Genomic DNA, 13,381 nt, shown 5'->3' with positions numbered 1-13,381 from the left:
ACATTTAGTGCCTGAAAGTGCATCAAATAGAATTACTTCTAATAGGAGGATACTTATGTGTTTAACAAACCAAAAAAAAAGAAGAAAAAAGCTTATCAAAGAGGAATATTTTTACCCATCCATGGTATATGATGAACTAAGATTCAAATATCTATTAAAAAAGGTATCCATATTTAGTATCTAAAAGTATCTCAGACAAATTATCTCTAATAATAAGATACATGTATTTACCAAAAAAAAATATTTTTACTCATGCTATATGAATTCTTTTTTTTTTTTCCTGTCAGAGTTGTATGAATTCAAATGCAAAATTTTTAACCTTTTAGACTCAAACATTATTATCAAACTCACAAGTTAACTCTCCAAGTTTAACGTTTTTATGTTTTTAGCAAACAAAATCGTGTTAATTCACTCTTAAACTCGTGATAACTGTAAACTCAGTTAAACTTACGAGTTCATTTACTAAGTTTACTGTTTTTGCGTTTTAAGCTTACAAAATCATGTCAACTTGCTCTTAAACTCATGCTAAATTTTTGGATTTGATTATGTTTAGTAACTTTATATATGAATTTTATAGAAATTTTTTTGTTGAATGCGATAAATTATGATCATTAATGGATATAATTATGATTATTTAAATTTAAAATATATTTAAATGAAATTGTTCTCATTTTTTATATATTAATTATTTGATTATATAATTTTAATACCAATTTATTAATAAAAGTAAACTCTTACGAGTTTACGATCCGAGTTTATCTCATTCTCATGAGTTTGTTTAAACTCGTGAGTTTGATAACCTTGGACTCAAACAAAAATTAAAAAGAAAAAAGAAAAAATGACCAGAAAAAAAAAGAAGCTGAAAATTAATAAATCTTAAATCAAATTTGATAATAATACTTTATTTGGTATTGACAATATTGAATTTGTAAATGACAATAAATTTTTGTTGACATTTTTTATTTGATATTTTGTAATTTTCAACTCTTTTTTTGTTATTTTCCCATAAAAGAATTTGTTAAAAAATTATTTTAGTTCATAATAAAATCTCAATTTCAACAAACAAATAAGAGTTGAATTTAGCAAGAATTGCTAATCTCTCACAATGTGACAAACCTTGTGGAGTATAATCAAATTAGTTAAATAGGTCTTATATTAAGGACCGAAGGAGTATAATAAATAAGTTTTGTCTTTCCTAAAATATCCTTGCTAATCAAGTGCTTTAAGTAAAGACAAAGGGGCACACGTGGATTCCAGTGAATGATCAAATGCTAATGAGTTATAGACTAAGAGAGTTTAGAAATTTCAAAAAGTAATAAGATAAAATTCTTTATATACTTGATTAGTTATGAAATCACTTTCAAATTAATCAAAACACCCATCATTAGTGACGCTGGTGGTGGCCCGATGATACCAGACTAAACAACTAAGCACTAGGATTGGGCTCGCCATACGTTATGGGCTCCTATTGGGAAACGTGTTATGGGCATGGGTCTGTTTAAAAACCTTTGACCTTAAAAGCTTATCAAAGAGACCAACAGGATTAGGTCTAACAGAAGGAGCTAATCTCTCATAATATGACAAACTAAGGTTCAAATTTCAGTTGAGAGAAGTGTCCACATTTAGTGTCTAAAAGTGTTTTAAATAGAATTGCCTCCAATAGGAAGATACCTGTGTTTTAACAACAAAAAAAACACTTATCAGAGAGGAATATTTTAACCCATCCATGGTATATGATGAACTAAGATTCAAATCTCTATTAGAAAAAGTATCCACATTTAGTATCCAAAAGTACCTCAAACAGATTGCTTCTAATAATAAGATACCTATATTCACCAAAAAATTTTTTTTTACTTGTGCTGTATGAATTCTTTTTTTTTTTTTTGTCAGAGCTGTATGAATTCAAATACAAAATTTTTAACCTTTTAGACTCAAACAAAAATTAAAAAGAAAAAAGAAAAAAGACAAAAAAAAAGAAGCTGAAAATTACTAAATCTTAAATCAGGTTTGATAATAATACTTTATTTGGTGTTGACAACATTGAATTTGCAAACGACAACAAATTTTGTTAACATTCCTTATTTGATATTTCATAATTTACAACTCTTTTTTTGTTATTTTCCCCTAAAAAAACTTTGTTAAAAAATTATTTTAGTTCATAATAAAATCTCAATTTCAACAAACAAATAAGAGTTGGATTTAGCAAGAATTGCTAATCTCTCACAATGTGACAAACCAAAGTTCAAACCTCCACTAAGAGAGGACCTCTTTGAGATGTGTCCATATTTAATCACTGACAATATCTTAAGCAAGAAAATACCTGTGCATGACAACAAAAAAAACCAATTTCAATAAAATCATTCTTTTGCAGATTTTTTTTTTTTAAGAAAAGCTGCATTAACTATTAGATTGGTGATCCTATTGTACCGCTAAACAAAATCATTCTATTATACATTAAATTTACCAGTCACTTTAGCGGCAAGGTGTTATTGGTCAAAATTTGAAAGCTATTTAAACTTTGAAAATGAGAGGGTTAAATGCAACTGAGGTAAAGTTAGGAGGGTTTTTATATATTTTGGCTTGATTTAAAACACACAACTTTAGCTCATTAACATCTCATACTAGCGTTATGTGCGGAATAGACGAAAGCAATCTTTTGAAAACAAGCTCATTATCCCATTAAGTGACATCAACATGGTTAACAAGTTGACCATTTTCGAAAGGTGTTAGGAGTGAACATTACATGTTAAGTGGAGCAATTAACTCGTTCTAGAAGTTCGTTAAAATGCTAAAAACAAAGAGTTTATGTGTTAATTGAAAGTTGAGAGAATCTTTTTTTTAAAAAAAAGCTTAAAATTACTCAAACTCAAATAAAAAATTCTGAAAAAATTATGTTGTTATTTGCAAATCAAGTGTTGTCAAATCCAATTAAAGTGTGAAAACTAAACCTAATTTAACATTTAGTAATTTTGGGCTTGTTTGGTTTCTTATTTTGGAAACAACTTTTTATTTTTAAAAACAGAAAAACAAAAAACTTTGTTTGGTAATTTGTTTTGAGTTGATTGTTTTAAAAAACAAAAAATAGTAACATGTTTTTAAAAACCAAAACAACTTTTACATGTTTTTTTATTTTTATTTTTTGTTTAAAAATTTTTTTAGAAATCTTCTTCTCTTCTTACCTACTATCCACTACTTATCATTATCAACAACAATTATTACCTATCAAGTGTGGTTTTCTATATTTTTTTTAAACATGTTTTTTTTAAAAATTATTATCCAAACAAATTCTTTTGTTTTTTGTTTTCAAAACTTGTTCTAAAAAATAATTTTATAAAATTTCTTTGAGAATAAAAGAAACAAAGAACAAAAACAAACAAGCCTTTTATTTTATTTTTTTGGCGGGATTCTCCCTCAAAAGTTTGCACATGATCAATAGCACACTAAATAGAAAACTCAATGCATTAAGTGAAAGTTCATAAGAGAGTAACAAGCTACAAAGAAGAGATTAATTAAAGGGTGAGAATCAAACCTAATTTGAAATTTAGGCTTTATTTGGTTCCTTGTTTTAAAAACAGTTTTTGAGTTAAAGAAAAAACTTGTTTGACAATTTATTTTTAGACAAGTGTTTTTAAAAACAAAAAAAAAATTCTTTTTTTACAAACTAAAAACCCAAAACAATTATTTGTTGTTTTTTTGTTTTTATTTTTGTATTTCTTATTTGTTGGTTTGAAAAAATTGGGAACATTTTCTTCTCTACTCAATAGTTATTTCTCCAATTGATAACTTAAGTCAGCATCCATGCTTCACTTTTCAATCACAGTATATTTATTTTTAAATGTAATTTTTTTAGCACAAGTATCCAAGCAGATTTTTCCCCTCCAAAACTTGCTTTGAAAAACAATTTTACAAAATTGTTCTGAGAACGGAAAAATAAAAAATACAAACAGACAGGTCCTTAGTAATTTTAAGTTTCTTTTTGTGCCATTCTCCCTTCAAAATTTGATCTGTTTTTAATTTAAGTCATCATCCATGATCTGTTTTTATTTGCAGAAGCTGATCTATGTCAAGCCGGCTTACTGAAGGCTTGTCTAGATGATTTTTGTTCTGCTTCAGGTCAAAAAGTGAATGATGCGAAGTCTAGAATTTACTTCTCAAGCAATGTGTGCCATAATCGCCAACAAGAAATCAGTGCGTTCTTGGGATTTACTCCTACAGCGGATCTAGGGAAATATCTAGGGGTGCCTCTTCATCATAGAAAGGTTACTAAGAGGACGTATTAGTATGTTTTGGAGAAAATGGATCAGAGGCTTACCGCGTGGAAGGTTAATAGTTTGTCTTTGGCTGCGCGACATACTTTAGTTAGTTCTGTAATGTCTGCTATTCCGGCGTCTATGATGCAATCTACTTTGCTTCCTATGGCTACTTGCTAGGAAATAGATAAGAAATGTCGTAGTTTTCTTTGGGGAACTACTCCTATGGCACAGATGACCCATTTGGTGGCATGGGAAGATGTCTGTACAGGGAAGGAGGTTGGCGGGCTAGGTTTGAGAAGATCCTGGGATAATAATGTGGCTTTTTTAATGAAGTTGGGATGGGGCCTCATTAAGAAGAAAGACACGTTGTGGGTTTGTTTCTTGCGCGAAAAGTATAAGTGTGGGGACGGGTTGATTCCCCAGATAAGTGCCACAAGAGGTGGCTCTCAAGCATGGAGGGGTATTCGAAATACTTGGGAGGAGACTATGCGTGGGATAGGTTGGCGAATCGGTAACAGGAGGAGTGTGAAGTTTTGGACGGACTGTTGGGTTCCTCATTATGATGCTTTGGAGGCTTACGCGATAGGCCCTATACCATCGGACATTCTTGAAGAGAGGGTTGAGAAGTGTATTTCTGAGTCTGGGGGGTGGCAGTGGGACAAGCTGAGATCCTTGTTACCTACGGGCATATTGCAGGATATTAGTAGAGCTTATCCTACTATTAAAAAGAATGAGGAAGACGTACCTGTTTGGCGGTTGCACAGTAGTGGTGAGTTTACTGTCAAGTCAGCTTACTCTTTGGTAGGGGTGGAAACAGGCCAGGCCAGGCCAGGCTTTACCCTTAACAGGCTAAGCCTGTGGTGAAGTCTATTGGCCTGAGCCTGGCCTGTGGCCTGTGAAAGGCCTTTTATTCGACCTGAGCCTGGCCTGTAATTAAGCCTGGCCTGGCCTGTGGCCTGTTAAAAAGCCTGTATTTTTAACAAATTTTAAACATGTATAAATAAATTCAAAATTACAATATCTCAATCCAAATTATCTAAAATACAAATAAAAAATATGAAATAATTAACACAATTTGTTATTGTTACAATTACAAGAAAACATCAAACCGTGAAGCATCAAATCTTCAACACAACAATTTCTTCTTCTTCTTCTTCTTGTTCAAACACCTAAGGAGAAGAAATCAAATATATATTATATCATAACAAAATTTAATAAGTAATAAATATATGAAGCGATAGGCAAAATTAAAATGACTAACAGTATATATGATATTCCAAAGTTCTTACAGAGCACAAATGATATAATCAGCTATAATTTATAACCTGTCCAAAGTTCTTACAAAATCACAATATGATATTCCAGATGCCAAAATCCAGAAGATAACAGTTTATATGAACACAAACGAATCACATACCATAAACGAAAGAATCGAAGGCAAAGCACAACTAGATATATATATATATCTGTCAACATGAGCCACGTACCTGAGAATAGAGGTTGGAGTCGCAGCGTCAGTGAATAGCAATGGCATGAAGAATGAAAGAATTGAAGAGGCAAAGCACGAACTATGGATTGAAGAGGCAAAGAACAAAATGGAAGAGGCAAAGCACAAACGATAAATGAAAGAATCAAGGAATGGAAGAATGGATTCAAGCAAACATGAAGGTTGCAACTTGCGATCTGCGTCAGTACGTGTGCGAGCTGCTATGAGCTTGTGCCTGCGGTGCGCCGTGTGGCGACTAGCGAGGAAGAATAGAAGAAGCGAACGGCCGAACAAGAACGCCTTGACCTAGGATAAACTTTAGGTAGATTGTAGCAAATTTACAATTTTAACCCTAAAAAAATAATAACAGGCTCAGGCAGCCTGACAGGCTTAATAGGCTTGTTAGTGAGCCTGAGCCTGGCCTGATAAGATAAACAGGCCTTTTTACAGGCCTGAGCCTGTTCTTCTATTTAAATAGACCAGGCCAGGCCAGGCTATTTACAGGCTAGGCCACAGGCCCCTGACAGGCCGCCTGGCCTATTTCCATCCTTACTCTTTGGTGTCTGATAGGCACAATAATAGATACCATGGGGTTTGGCGCAAGGTATGGAAACTTCAAGTGCCTCAAAGAGTTCGTATGTTTCTTTGGTTGTGTGTGCGGTGTCGTCTTATGACTAATAACTCGCGAGCCAAGAGGGGAATGCAGACAGACGCGTCGTGTGGTCTTTGCGGGCACCATGTGGAAGATATTTTGCATGCCCTCCATGATTGCTCTATTGCACGAAAGTGCTAGGAGAGTCTGATGCCATCTCAGTTTTGGGGCAGGTTCTTTACGTTAGGGAATGCAGAGGCATGGGTGCAATGGAACTTGGGTCAAACAGCCATGGTGCATAATGCGAAATGGAACATCTGGTTTGGGGTGTTGTGTAGACAAATTTGGTTGAATAGAAACACTGGGATTTTTGACGGGAAGGCAGTGGGGTACCAAGAAGTGCTGTGTAGGACCGATGAGGTGGTGGCGTGGGCGAATACGGGAGTGAGTGAGCTGCTCACTAGAGGAAGACAGGATTGTTGGTGGGTGCCACCTTTCATGGGAGTTATTAAAATTAATGTTGATGGAGCTTATGTACAGGGTACAGGGGTAGCAGCGTGCGGAGGCCTTGCTCGGGATCACGACAGTATGTCTCTTGGTGGGTTCATGTGCAATCTTGGGAGGGGTTCTAGTCTTCATGCAGAATTGTGCGGTATTGCATGGGCTCTGAAGCGTGCTTGGGATATGCATTGGCGACGAATAGTGATAGAAACAGATTGTTGGGAGGCGACGAACTTGATAGCTCATGGCTAGACTGAAGATCACCATGAGCAACAGTTACTTTCGGAGATTCAAGAATGGATGACAAGAGATTGGTCTGTTATGTTAGACTGGTGCAGTAGAGAGGTGAATGGAGCTGCTGATGCATTAGCGAAGGAGGCCACTTAGATTGCCGCGGGAGCTGTCTTCTTTAGTACATCGCCTGACTTTCTTTCCACTTTTCTTCTTTCTAATGTAGTTGGATAGTTTTGTTTTTTGTTTTGTCTCAATCGAAAAAAAAAATTTTGAGGGATTTAGTTAATGCATTAATTAAAATTCTTTATAAGAGAGCAGAAGACATTTTGAAGCATACTAGATAACATGTTAATCGAAAGACTTAGCACATTAATTGTAAGTAAAAGAATGGAGACATTTTTCAACCAAACAATTAACGTGTTAGGCAGCAAGATTAACAAGTTAACTAGGATTGGAGTGAAAAAACCATTTTCGATTGATTTCTAGGCTCACTTTTTATAACCAAAGTGTCTGTTTTTTTTTTGGGGGGTAAAATAAGTTCACTTTTTTACGTCAATTTATCTTAATGATCATGATTTGGAGTTCTTATTGGCGCCAGTGCCTGTAGAGAAAAGGTTAATCCGTTTCTCCAATAAAAAATTCCGTTCAAGTAGCTTAACAAAACATTATAAATTTGAATGCTAATGTTCTCAAAATTCAAAGGTAACAAAACTATATTTTCAGATAATCTCTCATAACAAGTTAGTTTTGGATTTGGCAAAAAGCCTTTAATTTAAAAGTGTCAATCCACCTCTAACTCGTGCGTATGAGAAAGTCGCCGAATTTCCACTGTGATTACCTCTGATAACCTATTGTCATAGACACAAGATCCTTCTTCTTTTTTAGGCCCATTCACTAATTAACGAGCACAATTTAATATTTATACCATTGTGTTTCCACCCTTTTGAACAAGGTGAAACTTGTTCCTTTTGACACATCTACACATATATCCTAACCCCAACAATGCCAAGTGATTGTCACACTGGTAGTATTCTGAAGAGTTTCCGAAGTCATCGTCGTGGCATGTGAAAACAAACAAAGTCCTGGCCGCCCTTCCGTTTAATTAACTTTCTCCTCTCTCACAATCTATACAAAGCGTCAAGAAAGAATGGCGTCAACGTTGATTTAATTTCCACCCTCCATTAAAAAAAAACTATTGTTAATTAAAATGTACTACTGCTTAATGATTAAGTAAGTTATGAAAGTTGCAAACAACTTCCTGACATACTTTATATTAATCACTGGAATTTCAGGAGAAATGCATAGTGATGGTACCACATTTTCAATATAATATTCATCAAAGCTTTTTCTTAATACTATCTCTACTCCTTAACATAAGAACTAGATTTAAAAATATTTAAAAAAAATTAGTTGAAAAAAAAGACAATATGGTTGAAAAAATTTCTATAACTTGAATCTCACCTCACCATAATGAAAGTTAGAGGTGAGAAATCTAGGGGCTGTAACTAGAATCTGGAATGCAATAAGTGATCGCGAAGGAAGGAGAAGGCCAAAGGGAGAGGGATCGGAGGCCGCCATTGTAATGCTCCTACTATATGAAGACCGGTGGCGACGGCTAAGCTGAGCGTAGATCGGAGCTTGCGAGGATGAAGGGAGTCATTGAGATTTAAGCTGTGCAATCCACAACCGCCGACAACCGACCTGTGAGTCTTGGGGCTTGACTACTTGAGAGTTCAAAAATGGCCAAATGGGAGTTTTTGAGAGTCTAAGATGCTGATGATGTGCAAGTGTGCAGCTACAAGTCTGTGACCTGTGAGGGTGTGAATTATTGAGGTGGAGAGCTGAACTCTAGGCCTATGGAAGTGGATCCCATGTGATGGACACTGGACAGATGGAGTCCATCAGTTAATACAAAATAATAAGAATGGTTAACTGGGTGGACCGTGGGGAGACCGGGAGGCAGGAGAGAAATATTTTTTCAAAAAAAGGTTCATTCAAATATTTCGGTTATTTCGGTACTAACCGAATTATTTTTTATAACACCGAACCGAACACCAATAACCGAAATAGCTGAATAAAATAACCCAAAAAAATAAAAACCGAAATAACTGAATTTTGTTCGGTTCGGTTTTCCTTATCCCTAGACACAAGATCCTTCACTTTTTCTAGGCCCATTCACTAATTAATGAATACAAGTTACTCTTCAGTTCCTAAATGTAAGACCTATTTTGTAGTGTAAATTATATTATAAAATATATCTTATATTTAGAATCAGAATAGTAATATTTATACCCTTGTATTTCCATTCTTTTGAACAGGTGTTCATTTTGACACATCCGCACATACACTTTAACTCCAACAGTGCCAAGTGATTGCATATTGGTAGTGTCCGGAAGAGTTTCCGAAGTCGTCGTCGTGGCATGTGAAGACAAAGAAAGTCTTCGCCGCCCCTCCATTTAATTAACTTTCTTCTCTCGCACAATTGTACAAAATGTCACAAAAGAACGGCGTCAACGTTGATTTAATTTCCACACTCCATAAAAAAAAAAAAACTATTATTAATTTAAGTTATGAAACTTGCAAACAACTTCGTGACATATTTTATATTTGTCACTGGAATTTCAGGAGAAATGCTTGGTGATGGGACCACATTCTTAATATAATGTGTCAGAGTTTTTTCTTAATATTATTTCTACTCCTTAAAACTAGATAATTAATTTAAAAATATTAAAAAATTAGTTAAGTTGATTATTTATCATAAATGTGTATTGATCTTCCTAAACCGTTATCTTTAATCATGTGTATTAGATTATTAGAATTATTCCTTGATGGAAAACCCTTACATTTAAGAAAGATGAGATACAAAATGAATTAAGATCTTATATTTAACATCAAATTCCTCAACTAACTCTTATATATTAGACTTAGTGTCTCTAGTAAAAAAAAAAAATATTAGACTTAGTGTTAATACCCAATATTGGTATTGTAAAAAATTAAATGTAATGTGTAAACATTTGTTAATGTCTAATAATTTAAGGGACTATGATGGAGTATTAAGATAATTAATTGATTAATTAATTTAAGAAAGCATATTATGAGCAAGAGGAAGAGGTTAAGGAAACGCACGACTTGGTCAACACATGTTCTTAGGAAATTTTGCTCCACTTTCAAATCGTATAAAGAAAGATAGATTGAAAGACACACGCCGGAGGAGTAAGCAAACCCTACAATCAAGGGCCTTAATGATTAGTCCTAAATGATTGTATTTTTGTTCCAATAGTTATTATTTTTAAATATTTTAATTTCATTATTTTTTTAATAAAAATTAGCATGATTATAATTAGAGGACTAGAAAAATACCATATAAAACTAGGAGATCAAAATATAGTATTATTTAAAATTAAGTCACTAAAAGTATTTTTTTTGTCTGATCATAAAACAAGTTCAACCACATCCCCCCGGGAAAAATGTCAAACCATGAAAAATAACACTTTGTAATCATTTCAAAGGAACAAAAACAAAGGATCCTCAAAATTTAAAATTGACATTTAAGGACTAAGGTTGTTTACTCATTTTAGGCAAAAGAAAAAAACACAAACATGCACACACAAAGTCATGGGCATGATTTCAATGTTTCAAATAAAGAACATTACTATGTTCAGTAAAAGTTAAACGTTCATTTATAATAATCATAAGATCAGTTGCACATAATAAAATTTAGTGCTAAATTTTTCATTTTCAGACTCATGGCTAAAATTGTTACTAATATCTGGCACCTTAATACATTTAAAATAATGTTTTCGATAATTTATCATTAAGCTTCTTTTTACTTATAATTGAATTAGCATTTGTTTTTTATCTTTTGATTCTTCTCTTTTAAAATCACTTTATTTCTAACTAAGGTACATGCCTTTTTTTTTTGTTTTTACGATGATCCATAACATTCTTCTAAAGTTAAATTTGAGATCTCACTAAATAGCCTCAATGTATATCTTTCTTCTTTGAACAAGAATTAGTTTGACATTCAATTTGATATTAATTATAAGATCTCAATCCACTTTATTTATGATATGTAGCCATTTTTTCTAAAATAGTTATTGTAGTAGCTGCACATGCTAAAAGTTCTATAAAGTAATAGTTCTAGTTAATACATATGATTAATAATGATATTTTGGCGAAAGATACATATTTATTACAAATAACTTAGTAAATTTTTTTAATTAATTCAAATTAGTCAATTAACTCTTATATTAAAAACCAGAGATAATATTTTTTAATTGAACCAATAGTTTATGATATGAAAGCTCTTTTGTAAATAAGAAATCGCAAGTTGGATGAGCCTGTATATCAAGTCATTAATGCTTGCCCTCTAGTTAAAATCCAATTGACATTATAAAATCTAAGGTCTTAAAATCCAATTGACATTATAAAATCAATTTTTTTTTTCAAAACCACAATTAATTTAAACATTTATACAAACACAGGAACATGTCGTATCTAAACTCAAAGCCTCATCGATATGTGATGATCGATTAGTAGTGTTTAGACACGATGGTGTCCTTGTCAAAGCCAATGGCGCACTAAATTACATGGCGCCAGCAATTAAAGCTTGCTTGCCAAACCAAACATATCTTAAGATTATGGTTTTTTGCTAAATCACGTCAAGCAACATAGCCCACACAATACATGGCAAAGATTCATTAATTTGGAACATCTAAGGCCATTTATTCTCTTTCAACTTAACCTTAACATTAACTCACAAATTAATTGGTATTTTCTTTTTTACAAAATCATTTTTCATAAAATTTTTGGAGTATATATAACTGAGACGAGGCCAAAATTTACAACCTCGTTTTATAATAAAATTTATTGATTTTAATTCTGAAATTTAATATCATTTTGATTTTAGCCACTGTTTGAGGGATAAAAACACAGTTATAGAAACAAAAAAATTTTAGGCACACCAAAATGAGGTGAAATTTTTCATATCAAAACCAAAATGTGGTCACATTTTGATACCAAAATCACTAGTTCCAAATTTGATGAACTAAAATTAAAACAATATCAAATTTTATGAACTAAAAATGATATTAACCCTATATAATTCATATATCCCATTTTAAACTCATATTATATCTGGCCCAAAAAAACTCACGAATTATATAATCTATATAATCTAAAATTAAATTTTCCTTAAAAAAAATATAAAGTATTATACAACTCTGTTGCATATCATGTATTGGTACATGGGGGAAGAGAGCAAGATTCAACTTATAATATCATATTCAAATCCAATTATTGAAAATCATTTCTCATCACACAAACTTTCCAGTAACTTTCAATCCAACTTCGAAGAAAAGCGACAGCAAACCAACGATTTAATTCCCAAATCATTAGGGCTTTCTAGCGCGTCATCAATATATTTTATTTCCAACTATATACCTTCCACAATATTTGTACACGTTCGTACAACAATCGAAGGCAGGATTCTGCTCTTCATTCTTAATCTATTTATGACATTTTATATAATTTGTTTTAAAAATTATTCCATAATGTGTATGAATATCTATACTTTTGGGTAGTCCTTAACTTATAAATAGGAACATAATGGTATATTGGTAGACAAATGATATGCGTACGATAAGTCAAATTTAAAATTGCCAAATTAAAAGCTCTTCCAGTACAAGTTTCCCCCGTTATTTCAAAATTTCCATCCTTATTTTCTTACTATTTAAATATAAAAAGAAAAAGAAACGTTCCCATTGAATTCTACTCAGCTTTCTTGATTTAATTAATTAGTAGCTAATTTTTTTATGTCAACTACTAGTTAATTTTTTATGTCAATTATTACATTCGGTTCTTAATATAACAGTTAGTTTGAATTTTAATTTGATTTTAAATATAATACCTCAATCTAATTTATTTTTCATATTTATCTATTTTTAAGTAGTTTTTATAGTAATTACACATATTAAATATTTAACTAAATGACAATTTTAGTTAATACACATAATTAATAACAATATTTTAAAAAAATAATACTTACCTATTACAAATAAATAATTTAATTAATTTTTTAATCTATCTAAATTAATTAACTAGATTTTACGTTAAGAAGGTTAATTTAATCATTGTTATAGGAAAAAAAAAGGTTAATTTAATCATTCCGGGCCCACTCTTGGATGTGGACCCCTTTAAATACCCGTACTTCCCTCTCATCATCCCACACAACTTGTAGAAACACCTTCTCTCCCTCTCTCTGTCCCTCTCCCAAGTCTCAGCAAACACTCACACTCGCACTGTAACAGAATGGAA

Source organism: Neltuma alba, unplaced genomic scaffold (assembly GCF_004799145.2).
Source record: "Neltuma alba isolate B1F8T4 unplaced genomic scaffold, ASM479914v2 tig00006009_pilon, whole genome shotgun sequence".
Lineage (NCBI taxonomy): Eukaryota > Viridiplantae > Streptophyta > Magnoliopsida > Fabales > Fabaceae > Neltuma > Neltuma alba.
Note: the sequence above shows the minus strand (reverse complement) of the source record.